The sequence below is a fragment of the Sus scrofa genome, chromosome 6, assembly GCF_054392235.1.
Source record: "Sus scrofa isolate SSC_HxYL_T2T_F1_AM1 chromosome 6, Sscrofa_HxYL_maternal_Yorkshire_Landrace_v2.0, whole genome shotgun sequence".
Taxonomy (NCBI): Eukaryota; Metazoa; Chordata; class Mammalia; order Artiodactyla; family Suidae; genus Sus; species Sus scrofa.
The window spans coordinates 11,040,415-11,053,553 of record NC_139388.1 but is presented as its reverse complement, the minus strand read 5'-3'; the positions used below and the strand labels follow the sequence as shown (position 1 = coordinate 11,053,553).

The window sequence follows — 13,139 nt, the reverse complement described above, 5'->3', positions numbered from 1 at the left end:
GTTGCCATGAGCTATGGTGTAGGTCACAGACATGGCTCAGATCTGGCATTGCTGTGGCTGTGGCGAAGGCCAGAAGCTGTAGCTCCGATTCGACCCCTAGCCTGGGAACCTCCATATGCTGCGGGTGTCGTCTTAAAAAAAAAAAATCAGCAAGGATACAGAAGAATTAACATCATCAACTGATTTGATTTAATTGACTTTGTCAATGGTCCCATGGCCAAGATGAGAAGGACACTGTATCAAAAGAACCCTAATGGCAGAGATATGGTATTAGACAAAAGCTCAGACAAGTTGCTCGAGATGGATAGCATGTGCCTTGAAGTCCAGGAACAGCCCAAGTGGTGATGAAAAACTAGGAGCCGTTTTTGAGCTTCCATATTCTTACCCATGGAATAAATGGCTGGTGTAATGCAGTGAAATGCAATGGTTAAGAGGCTAAAGGCAGATAGTCTAGGTTAAAATCCTAGTTCTGCCTCTTACTAGTTGGATGAGCTTGGCCAAATGCTTTAACTACTTCTCTTTGCCTCCTGATGCTTCTCTGTGCAACAATCCCACGTTTGAATACAAAAGGACACACAAAAGCCCCTAATTTCTACAGGCTGGGGGGCAAGCGGGGGTGGGGTGGGGGCAAAATTGAGATAATCTAAGTATTACACTTAAAACAGGACCTGGCACATAGTGAACACACAACAAATGGTAGTTATTATGAAAACTATTAGTAATTCCAAAATTACTGAAAGAGTGTTTCTCAACCTTTTTATTACTGCATCCTAATGAAGCTTCTTATCTTTTCCCCTAATCACTCCCCTTCTCCCTGAAATTTTAATACCATAGATATACCACATATCTGTATATGTGCTGTGACCCTTTGGAGAGCCACAAACCATTGTAATATTTAACAACCAATTTTCACCCTCTTGGGAGAAATAGTACCCTTGCTGAAAATGCACATGCTAAAGAAATTAATCTGTAACAGTCTATAATTCTAAATCGGTATAGATCATATCATAAGACCTTTACAATTCCTTATCTGTTTCACATCAAATGTAAGCTAAAGATCTCAGTGGAATTATTGATTTATTGTTACATTATGTTAGGCAGAAATTGGGAGTATAAGGGGTTAAATCAAAGGATTTGGGACCTAAATAGTACAGGCAGACAGCTGGCCAGAGACTCGATCCCATTAGATAAATATCATTACACCCTAGAAATATATTTATGTCCAAGTTACGGGTATACACTCTGAGTTTGAAGATTTATGAGATTATAAAAAAAATTTTAGTCATCAAGAATATGAAAAAATGAAATATTTTTCTTCTAGTCATGTAGCTGGGCAGATTGAAACGTTCTCCTAATTTCTCTTGACATACAGCCCATCTCTCATTAGCTTATAAGGGTGTCTGTAACTGCAGCACCTGTCAAATTCTTATTTCCAATGATCAACGATCACATTAAAAAGACAGCCCAACCTCATCTTGACTTTAAAAGTAGAGAAAGAAGCCTAATACTAAATGTGCATTCTGGAGCCAAGAGAGTATGTATTTTCTCAGCCCCTAAATCACACACTGATGGTAAAATAAGACCCAAGCAGCTCTTTGGAATACTGCAGTCTTTCATTCCTCACTGACCTCAGAGATATTCAGCCTAATCTTGATAAATTATCAGAGTATCACTTACCCTTCACAGGGGCTTCTATTTTTCCCTTGAACATTTTCTCCTGTGTTTTTTCTTCCATTCTGCTTATCATGAGTTATTTCACATTGGTTCCATCTCTGGTGGCATCCAGTTGATAGTTACTGAGGTTGGAAATAAAGAATATAAGGACATCAAAGAAGAAAACTGCAAACTATTACATTTAGAATGGCTAAGCAATGAGATTACTGAACAGCACGGGGAACTTTATCCACTTTCTTGGGAAAAAACCCGATGGAAGATAGTCTGAGAAAAAGAATATATATGTATGCCTGGGTCATTATGCTGTACGGCAGAAATTGACACAATGCTGCAAATCAACTATATGCTAATAGAATAAATTTAAATTTAAAAAAAGAAGAATGCTGATCAATTCCCAACAAAAGAGAATGTCTTCTGGGAAGCTCACACTCAAGGTCAGATTTTCACATTAAGTAATTTACATTATCAGCTGATCATGATCTCTGGAACTGACTCAGTTTAATCTAATTCCTAAATGGTTACTATAAGTCATAATGTCAAACTTCTGGTTTTAGTTTTTTGGATTTATTTGTTTTGTTTTGTGTTTCCTTTATTCTAAAGAAAACACCTATTCAGTGACTAAAAAAAATAAAATAAAAAGGATGTCTCTCATTCAGATCATACCTGCCCAAACAGCAAGGAACATATGGACACAAATTAGTAATCAGATTGTTAGATCAGAATGTTATCCCCCCAAAGGCAGAAATGGGTGGAAAATGATCATCTGGAATAGCAAAGACAAACAGTTGGCATGCATTCCACTATTACCTCTACTGCACCAGTGAAAGACATTGTTAATCAATCACTGCACACTTTTCATGATGAGCTCTGATATAAGCACTGTAGCCATCCCACAGAGTACTCTAGGCAGCCCTATCCAATCAATCATATAACAACAGAGTTGTTACATGAGATGAAATCTTATATGCCATATTGGCTTGGGGGAATGAGATCCAAGCCATGGATCTCCTTTTCCTGCCACAAGACAGAGAATTCTTCACCAGTTATCATAATTTATATTTATAGCAGATATAGAATTCTTCTCTCTCTGCTAGGAAATTACTGCCAAATTCTCCTTTTCTGGTAGAGTATATTTGACAGGTAAAATTATAGAAAGACAAACAATAATGTTTTTTTTTAATGATAGAATAATGTTGAACTTTAAGAAAAAGACTTTAGTGATGAGACCTGAGTCCCTGTATTTGTCAAAATCTCTATGGAGATTTGGTGTTTATTGAAAACCCCAAAGTTGTAGACTCCTGGCCATGCAGGAAAAAAAACTGCCCAGCCCACAGGAGACAGTGATCCAGGCTCTAGCATTACAGTTAAGGCTGACTACATACAGGCTTGCTTCACAAGTCAAGACAGATACTCAAGACCTCCCAATATGGTGCTCTGGACTACTCTTCCCAAGCAATCAGATTAATGTGCCAAGCAATCAATAGAGTTTTTCCATTCTCTCTTCTTCTGGGCATGGCAGAAAGACATTGAACTGACATTCGCCCAGTCTCCTTAAGGTAAGTGTGGCCAGATGACTTGATGGGCCAATCCTATCAGAGGTGATGAGACATGGAAAGCTCTAAGAGACAGTGATGCAAGATCAGCTTTGGGCTTATAATGATGAGGGAGAGAGCTCTCAATCTTCCCATGATAGACACGGAACGTGACAGCTAATTTTCTGCATCAACCTGACTGGTCACAGGATGCTCAAATTAAACATTATTTCTAGGTGTATCTACATGGGTGTTTCTGGATGAGACCCGCATTTGAACTGATGAACCCAGTAAAACAGATGGTCTTCCCCAACACAGTGGGCATCTGTCAATCTGCTGAGGGCAGAATAGACCAAATAGAAGAGAAAGGTGGAATGTGCCCCCTTTTTATCCTGCCTTACTATTTGAGCTGGGGAATCTCATTTCATCTTCTCCTGGGCTCAGGTTGGGACTTACACCATAGGCTCCCCTGGTTCCGAGGCCTTTGGATTCACCCTCAAAGATGCCATCATCTTTACTGGGTCTCCAGCAGAGAGCAGATCACAAGACTGTCTCATCCTCCATAGTTGTGTGAGTCGATTCTTCGTAATAAGTGTGTGTGTGTGTGACTGGTTCTGTTTCTCTGGAGAACCCTAACACAAGCATGTAGAGTGAGTAAGAAATAAGCCTTTGTTCTTTCAGGCCATTGAGATCTGAGAGTTGCCTCTTCCTTCAGCATAACCCAGATTATTCTGAGACATCATGCAAGGGAAACTTTTCTTTTTTTTTTTTTTTTTTTTTTGCAATCCTTGCAACATCTTTCTGGAAACTCTCAATAGGAAAATTTGTGCTTCATCAAGGTCTCTTCAATTTTGGCAAACTTTAAAATATAAGCAGATTAAAAATAAGCTCTCTTGATATGTGGGGTCTTTTTATATGGGATCTCTAAAGAGGACCAGAGAGTGGGTTTGAACACAATAGGGAGGAGAAGGGGGAAGGAAATGAAGGAGAAATACACATGGGAACAATTCTTCAGGCCTTTTGCAAACTTGTGCTGATCCCTGATTTTTCTGATTTCTCCAGGATGCCTGGGCAGGGGCCCAAGCCAATCTGTGTTGGAATAAGATACACTGAACCACAGTGAGTGTGCTGGGCCCCAACATCACCATTGAAAGCAAGATGGGGACAAGAATGGTTAAATGCTACAACCATCATTTTCCAGGCAAACATTTAATTTTTTGTTGTTTATATGTCTCTTCTGCAATAGGAAAAAATTTCAAATAAGTGATTTAAAGAGGGCTTGGTTCCTACAAAAGACAGTATTTTTCTGTCTAGCTTTCGCAATATATAGCTAAAAAATATTTTTCAACAATATGATTACAAATTGTAAGGGGTGCCATCCAAAAAATACAAACTACGAATCCAACTTCTAAAAGTGCACACAATGTCAAATAATAAAATTTTTTTATATAATAGAAAACATGTTTTCTTGGGTAAAGTAGGCTGCTGAAATTTTAAAGGATGTCATAATAATTAATTCCCAAACAGATAAACTGAAGGCATGTTTGTATTTCCTCCCACTGCTATTTTCTTATCAAGGATATGGTTTAGAAGAAGATTTTAAAGTGATAATGTCAAGTCACATAAACATATTATGCTTTCCCAGTCAAATTTCATCTAAACTACACATTCAGTTACGGTTTCATGAAATTATAAGGTCCTGGGAATGTATTTCCTAACTGTACATGGCACGTAAAAGATCTACTTTTATAAAACATTTGAAGGGTAAATTGAAGAATTAATCAGAGAAGAGGAACATATTTTCCCCCTTCAAATCACATATTTATTAGTTTTATAAATGGTGTAGATTAATTCATCCATTTATTTCATCAAAAGATACTTCTAAGCACTTGTCACCCACAAGGCTCAATTCTAGATGCTGAAGCTACCACTGTGAATAAGACAGACAACAAGAACCATGGACTCAGAGAGGTTACTCTCCAGTAGGGGTCATAAATGAACAGAAATGAGATAGAAAGAGAGAGTGAGAGGGAGGTGATGGATGGATAGATGGATGGATGGATAGATAGAGGGATAGATAGATAAATGTTAGGTACCACTAAAGATTTCTTCTTACATCATGTATAAGGTCTACAGTCAAGGGATGGAGAATGATGGTCAGAGGCACTATTTAAATAAAAACGTCAAGGACATCATCTCTGAGGAAGATACCTTTGTGAAGAATCCTAAATAAATTGTGAAGACCATTCCACGTACAGTGGAGAGTAGGTGCAGACCCTGACGTAGAAACAAACTTGGAAAATTTAAGACACAGATCTTGAGACGGCAAGATCTAAGATGGAACCATGAGAGAAGAGAAGAGAACATCACGAAGAAAGTTATCCCTGGAGGCAAGGAGGTCAAAGAGAACTCAAAGCACTGGCTGGTTCATTTAGGTTAACGATCTCATATCCTTTGGTTGAGCATTTGTGAATCAACTCTGAATCTAGTCTTTCTTATCTATTAATATAAAGGTCAACTCTTCACTATAAACGGCACATCTGCCTGTCTCTCAAGTGTTGGATATGTAATATTTGCATTGTTATTTGTTTCTAAATATTTTATAAATACCTCTGTGGCTTTTTTTTTAGTATTCTGTGATTTCTGAAATAGGGTTCTCTATGTGCCCATTACCTAACATGTTGCTCATATCTGTATCTTCAGTGATGTTTAATCTCTCAGTATCTATAAGAAAAATGCTTCAATCTCCTGTTACAATTTTGTACTTGTCCATTTCTCCTTGTAAGTCTGCCATTTTTGCTTATATCTTTTTGTGATTACCTTGTTATTTATGCATATCCAGCATCAACTGTACAGTAACTTCCTGGTTAGTTATTTTTTTATTAGGATTCTATAAATCCTACTCGTATATTTCACCTTATAGTCTATTCTATCTGACATTAATATGACTATTGTAGCTCTGCCTGATATATTTTTTCTATCCTTTAACTTTCAACTTTTCTGTGTTATCACACATCAAAAATACCTCATAAAAAATGCAGAAAATTTTTCTCCCAGTCTAAAAATTGCTGTCTTTTAATATGTGAACTAAGAAATTTGCATTTATTATGATCACGGATATACCTAGATTCAATTCTACCATTATTCTATTTAAGATGGATTATATTGTTAATCAAATCCCAATGACAACTTGATAGTGAAAATTCAGATTATACCCCCAAGTGTGGAGCCAATTTATGCCTTTGTCTCCAGTGGGAAGCTTTTTTTCTCCTCTACAGACCCCCAAACAGAATCAAGCTCCCGGCTGTCTCTCCAACTAAGGAGCACAGTGTTTCTACCTACCTCTCTTCACACCAAGGCAGCACTTGCGGTTTTACGGGCCAGTTTCCATCCCAAATCCCTGCCTTGCATTGGCCAAAGGGTCACTTGGTTAGTTTTCTAGGGATATCATAGCTAAATCTTACAGACTGAGGTGGGGGTGGGGCTCAATAACAGAAATTTATTTTCTCACAATTCTAGAGGCTCAAGGTTCAAGATCAAGGTATTGCCAAGACTGGTTTCCTCTGAGGCCTCTCTCCTCGGCTTGTAGACAGCCACCTTCTCTTTGGGTCTTCATACGGTCTTTTGTCTGTGCACATCTGTGTCCAAACCCTCTCCGAAGAAGGACACCAATTCTATCGGATTAGGACACAAGCTAATGACCTTGTTTTAAGTTAATTACTCATCTAAAGGGACTTTCATCAAATATAGGACTGGGGATTAGGACTTCCATATATGGATTTTAGAGGAAAGGACATAATTCAACCCATAATAGACAACCTCCAAATTCAATCTGCCAGGTTGCTCGACGTAGAGGCTCTGGACATTCTTTACGCCCCTCTCTGAGTCTAGTTTAAGACCAAGCTCCAAGGCTAACCTTTCTAGGGAGTTAATCCAGTCTGCTGTCCCCAGACAGAATTCAGTGCTTCCTCATCACAAAGCACTGTGCACATATTTCCCTTATCGTCACACATAATCATTGAGCACATACATCCCGGCAGAGGAGAACTACGCCGCCACGCTGGTGATGATGCAGCACCTGGCACAAAAACCCTTTGAGGTGGTCACTGTTATTAACTGCATTTTTAAAATAAAGAAGCTATGTCACAGAAGGTTAAATCAGTCCACCCAAGATCACAAAGCCAGGATTCGAACACAGGAGTCCTCAGGAGTCCACAGAGCCCACATCCTTATACCACTGCTTACTGACTTTGGAATCAAAGAGACTTGGTACCTTGATGGCTCCTTCCACAAATACTAAGATCTGATGTCACGTCACTCAGTGTGACAGGGCCTGAGGATGCCCAGTGAGCAAAACCCAGCACGGACTTTGTTCTCCTGGAGCTTAACACCCAACGGTGGAGCTGTACCTGGTGGAGAGCATGGGGTGATGATTTCGATGACGTCAAATTATAAACTAAGAAAGAGTGCCTTCAGGGGAGGAGTATGATTGTAACAGAGAAAGCTGCCATAGAATTAGGATGGCAGGAACCTGCCTGAACACACGGATACGAGGAGGGGGAGCTGGTGTTAACTAAATGAGGGTCAAGAATACAGAGAGAATATTCTAAACCAAAAGAGCACGTCCTAAGGTCACGTGGAGGAAGCAGGTGAGCAAAGTCAATGAATTGTATGAACATCCATGAGGCTAGAACACAGAGTGAGAAAGAAGGTGGAGGGAGATGGTTCTGGACAGGTTGACAGAGAAATAGCTAAACCTCTCTAAGGATTTCTATCAGAAGGGTTTTACCAGGGAGTTCCCATCGTGGCTCAGTGGTCAATGAATCCGACTAGGAACCACGAGGTTGCGGGTTTGATCCCTGGCCTTGCTCAGTGGGTTAAGGATCCAGCGTTGCTGTGAGCTGTGGTGTAGGTTGCAGAGGCGGCTCAGACCCCAAGTTGCTGTGGCTCTGGCATAGACTGGTGACTACAGCTCTAACTGGACCCCTAGCCTGGGAACCACCATATGCCATGGGAGCGGCCCAAGAAATGGCAAACAAACAAACAAACAAACAAAAACCCAAAAAGAAGAAAAAACTAAGGGTTTTACCAGGTTTGACCCATCCATAAACTGTTGATAATAATTCCTTCTTTGCAGAACTGTAGTAAGGATTTTCTGGGGGGGAAAAAAAAAACCTTCAACAAATGTCTGGGTTGTGGTCAGCACCCAACCATCAGACTTTCCTTCAGTTTTCTCAACTGTATTTCTTTTAAGGAATGTCTAATCAACAGTCTTGTCCGCTGAGGTTTTAGGCCTCCTTTAAACGGATTCTCACACAAATGGAGGACATTGGTATCTCACTCTGAGCCATGTTCTTTCAACCTTTAATTTGCATGAAAATGACCAGATGAAATAAACGTCGTCCTGCCCCCAAAACCACAACTGTGAAATCAAGTAAACTCTGCAAAAGTGGCCCAACCAGAGGATTTGCCAAATGCCACCACTACCAATTAGAGGCCATGGTGATTTGCAACAACATACTTAAAAAAGAATAAGAAGGCTTTCTTCCAACGATTACCGCGAAAAATTTTCTTTTATAGAGAGAACAGAGGGTAACAGTGTTTAATATTCTTCCTGGAGTACCCACTGTTGCTCAGTGGAAATGAACCCACCTAGTATCCATGAAGACAGAAGTTCAATCCCTGGCCTCACTCAGTGGATTAAGGATCTGGTGTTGCCGTGAGCTGTGGTGTAGGTCGCAGACGTGCCTCAGGTCCTGTGTTGCTGTGGCTGTGGTGTAGGCTGGCAGCTCTAGCTTCAATTCAACGCCTAGCCTGGGAACTTCCATATGCCACATCTGCAGCCTTAAAAAGCAAAAAAAAAAGAGAATATTCTTCCCTAGGTTTCAGGACAATTGTGTGTTGAGTGAGTGCTACATTTTATCGGGTGCTTTCTGACCTCCTTTTGGGCTGTATATTCCCATTTCTCAAATGTAAAGAGTTCCCTCTTCCTCATCTTTACAAGTACAACAGTTGGAAACATCACGTTCACACTACAAGGAAACGTTGGTTGAGAAGGGAAATTAGGACATGCACTAGGATTCCTGGTGCTACCTCTACACTGGCCTTGGGTCATGTTGGAGCAGTAGACATTACTCACACTTTAGCCTAAAGATGGACAAAGACTTTTTTCTTTATACCCCATCACTTACCTGAGACAATCTTAGAATGGTCACATCCAACTGTCCTAAGTGGGAAATCAACACAGAAACCAAGATTACCAAGAATACAGATAATCTATTGACCAAGAATGACCTACTCACTCGACGCAGCTGGAGGTAATTTCCAACTTCTCATCTCCCTTTAACTCAGCACCTAAGAATTCATTCCTACCCATCTTAGCTCTTATCTGCCTTCTCTAAACACTGAGCCCAACAGAGAGAGACCCACGTCTCCTTTGTGGGTTATCTAGACTCATCTCTTCTTTGGTTGCCTAACAGCAGGAGTAAACTTAACATGAAATCTCACCTCCTATTCCTCCTTAGGCTGAGGCTTTAATGGGCATCTCTCAAAACAAAACTAGAAATGCAAGGTTCACACACACAAGAGCAGAGGGGCATTTCCTTACATGTAACCCATTCGCCAAAGTAAAGTTTTCTAAAAAAAAAATGGAAAAAAAATTGTGCCACAGAAAATAACAAGTCTAACACCCACTAACTAGTCTCCTGTGCTCCATCCTTTTTAAATGCAGATGCTGTTTTCATACAACAATTTCTACATCCTATTTCATAATTTTGTAATGATTTTCAATCTGTTAAAACCTCTCTTCTTAGCCTCCAAATACCTTTATATACTGAATTGTACAAAAATAACCTAAGATAAGGCAGAGCAGAATGTGCTGAGTCGTCTTTTTTGCAACTATGATTTTGCATATACTGATTACTTTGCCTTGAATTATTTGTGGTACACAGTTTTCAACTTTATTGGCTTCTCAGCATCTCAGCTTTTTCATTTTTTGGAGAATGCCACCCATGTACCACTACCAAAGCTGAAAATGTCAGGTACTTGTGTTCCCAGACTCCCTTTCAACTAAGGCATAAACACACGACCCAGGCTCTGCACCTCTCACAATGGACCCACGATGAACTTTGAAACAGGAGCCAGAACTACCAAGAAGTGAGACTGTCTCCGGCAGCAATTAAGGTTGCCGCAAACTTGAGCTCGCAGGGTACGACTACCGGGCTGCAAGTCCAAGTATTCAGGGCTTGAGCTTTTTTGCCAGTCCGGTTCTAGGGTATGACTTTGATCTCTGTTGCTGGCTGTGTAAATCTGAGCCTGGTTTTTAGCTCCCCTAACAACACCCTTTAAATCAAACTCCTTTCCTGTTCAAATCAGCCAGAATCAGTGACTGGAATGCCCAGTCAAGCATCCTTACTACACCTTTATTACCTGGTGAACAGCTTGAAGCTCCCACTGAGTGGCTGCTAAGGGAAAATAGGAGGCAATTTGACTGACTATTATTGATCTAATTCCTGCAGATAAATAGGATTTAAAAAAAAAAAAAAAAAAACCAGACCAATCTCCTATTTTGGAGCCTCGGAACCCAGGTGAGATTGCTGATCTCCTTTCTGTGGGAACAAAGGTTATTGTCCCAAATAACTACCCATCAGTCTGACAGCCATACTTGTATACCTCTAGTGACACACACAAATCTTTTCAGTTACGATGAAGGTAAAAATGTTTTTTAAAAGGTCTTTCTACTTTCAGAAGATGGAAATCCTTGGATGATGAGAAATTTTTTTTTTCAGGTGACTCTTTTGGATCACAGGTTTCTGCATGCTTTTACTGAAAAGTACATGACATGTCATGTTTTCAGAGCAGAAGGAGACATTCGCCAACTGAATCTGCATAATCCCATCCTTCATTCTGCCTTAGACTCAGGGTCAAGTGAACTGCATCTCATGGCAGAAGTCCCCTCTCTAGCACTGAGGAATAAGACCTTTCCAGAGCAGGAAATAAGACCCTGTCACCCCCAGGGTTGTTCTCCCCTCATGCCCTCTATACTCAGCCCAAAAGCTTCTGTCTGGGGAATCCTCCCTTGCCATGAGGATGGCGACACACAGGGTGCCCTCTGAGCAAACTTGGGAATGTACCCCCACCACACTGTCACCCAGATTTTAGGACACACCAGGGAGCGATGCTGTGCAGTCAGAGTCACAAGTGAGCCATTGTTTCAGGCTGTGGTTTCTCCTGTGTCACTGTGCTCTCAGAGTGCATGCTTCTTACGAACAAGGTCAGCAACAGACCCTTAAATTACATAGTTGTGGGTGTAGACAGAGCCTTCCAAACTTGGCTCTCAATCAGAACAAAATTTGTGCTGAGACATAAAGAAAATTTTGTGCTGCTGGGAATGTTCATCCAGAGAAATCTAAAAATATTGAGTTGCTTGACTACAGATACGCAAGGGGATATAGAGATAACACTTTGCTACAAGTGAGTGTCTGGCAAAATTTACATACTAAACTGCTGGTAGAGAAATCCTACCTAGAACCCAACAGAATAAATCAGATTCAACCCGCTTGTCAATTTGAAATAATAGGTAACTGGGTGCTAATCATTGGCTTAGTGGGAAAGAGTATACGATCGATTAGTTATGGCTGCCCTGGAATTGGAGGTGGGGAGTAGCAACATGAGTACCCTGAATTTTAAAAACCCTGTCATCTGATGTAACGGTGTCAGTTAAGCATTGCCTGATTTCCTCAATTCCACACTGAGTTCCCCATCCTTGGAAACTGCAAAAATGTTTCCTTCTGCTTCTCTTCTAATACTTCTTATATTCCTCTCTTATTTGCATGCTTCTGTTTACCTCTTCTAGCTCTTTAATTCCCCAAGGCAAGAAACTTCATCTTATTTACTCTTGCATCCCTCTTAATCTAGATTATGAGATTCCTAACAATCTCCCATTCATTCTTTCTCCTATCCCTTAATTCAGCAACTGAATTCAGCAGCACTGAGTTTCTGCTCTGTGTTGGAACTGGTTAGGCTCAGGAACAGAAGCACAAATAAGATCCACTCCATACCTTCAATAAGCTCATGGCCTAGTAGACTATCCAATGAATGCAGCAAAAATTCTATTCTGATTCTCCTATTGGTGGGATCCATGCTACTGACTGTCTTAGAGGGGCTGGTGTGTCATGACTTATGAACTAGGTTTCCATATACATTGTACTCATGTTATTCCAGTGAGATGGATGGGGCAGTGAACTAAGGTTGTATCAGAGAGGTTAAGAAACTCACCCCCAGTTTCACCACAATGTGTTTTGACAGATCAGTCAAGAAATGCTTTTGAAAGTAACCATGAAGCAAAAAGAGAAAAACTCTCTTCTGTAGCGCTGTGACCTGAAAGCTGAGCTCTGACAATTACCCCAGCTCTAAACACAGAGCAGCAGCCTCAGTGTCTGGGTTGGCTGAATAACAACCCCTATGAAAACGTCCATATCCTAACCCTAGGAAGCTGAGAATATGCAAAGTTTCACGGCCAAAATGAAAGTGAGGTTTCAGATGGAATTAAGGTTGCTAATCAGCTGACACTTACACACGGAGATTATCTTGAATTTTTCCAGGTGGGTCCAATGTAATCAGAAGGTTCTTAAATGGGGAAAAGGGAGACAGAAGAGAACCAGAGAGATGCCAGCCCAGGGAGGACTCAGCTGGACATTGCTAGCTTTGAAGATGGAGGAAGTAACCACAGCCAAGGAATGCAGGCAGCTCCTTCAAGGGCTGGAAAAGCCCCTAGACTCTCCTAGAGCTTCCAGAAGGAGCAGCCCTGCCAACACTTGGACTTCAGCCCCATAAAGCTCATTCTGGATCACTGACTTCCAGAATTGCAAAGTAATAAATGTGTGTTGTTTTAAACCATTGTGTTTGTGGTAATTTGACACAGCAGTAATAGGA

The 13,139-nt window shown here is 40.6% G+C and overlaps 1 protein-coding gene across 3 annotated transcripts in view; it reads right to left on the bottom strand.

Moving 5' to 3' along the window:
- The window catches only part of ADAMTS18 (ADAM metallopeptidase with thrombospondin type 1 motif 18), a 476,216-nt gene that overhangs the window by 358,853 nt on the left and 104,224 nt on the right, over positions 1-13,139 (bottom strand). For all 3 annotated transcript variants that reach the window (XM_084959538.1, XM_084959530.1, XM_084959544.1), the window contains one exon: positions 1,678-1,796. The gene's annotated coding sequence lies outside the window, so the exon portion shown is untranslated. The remainder of the gene's footprint in view (positions 1-1,677; positions 1,797-13,139) is intronic.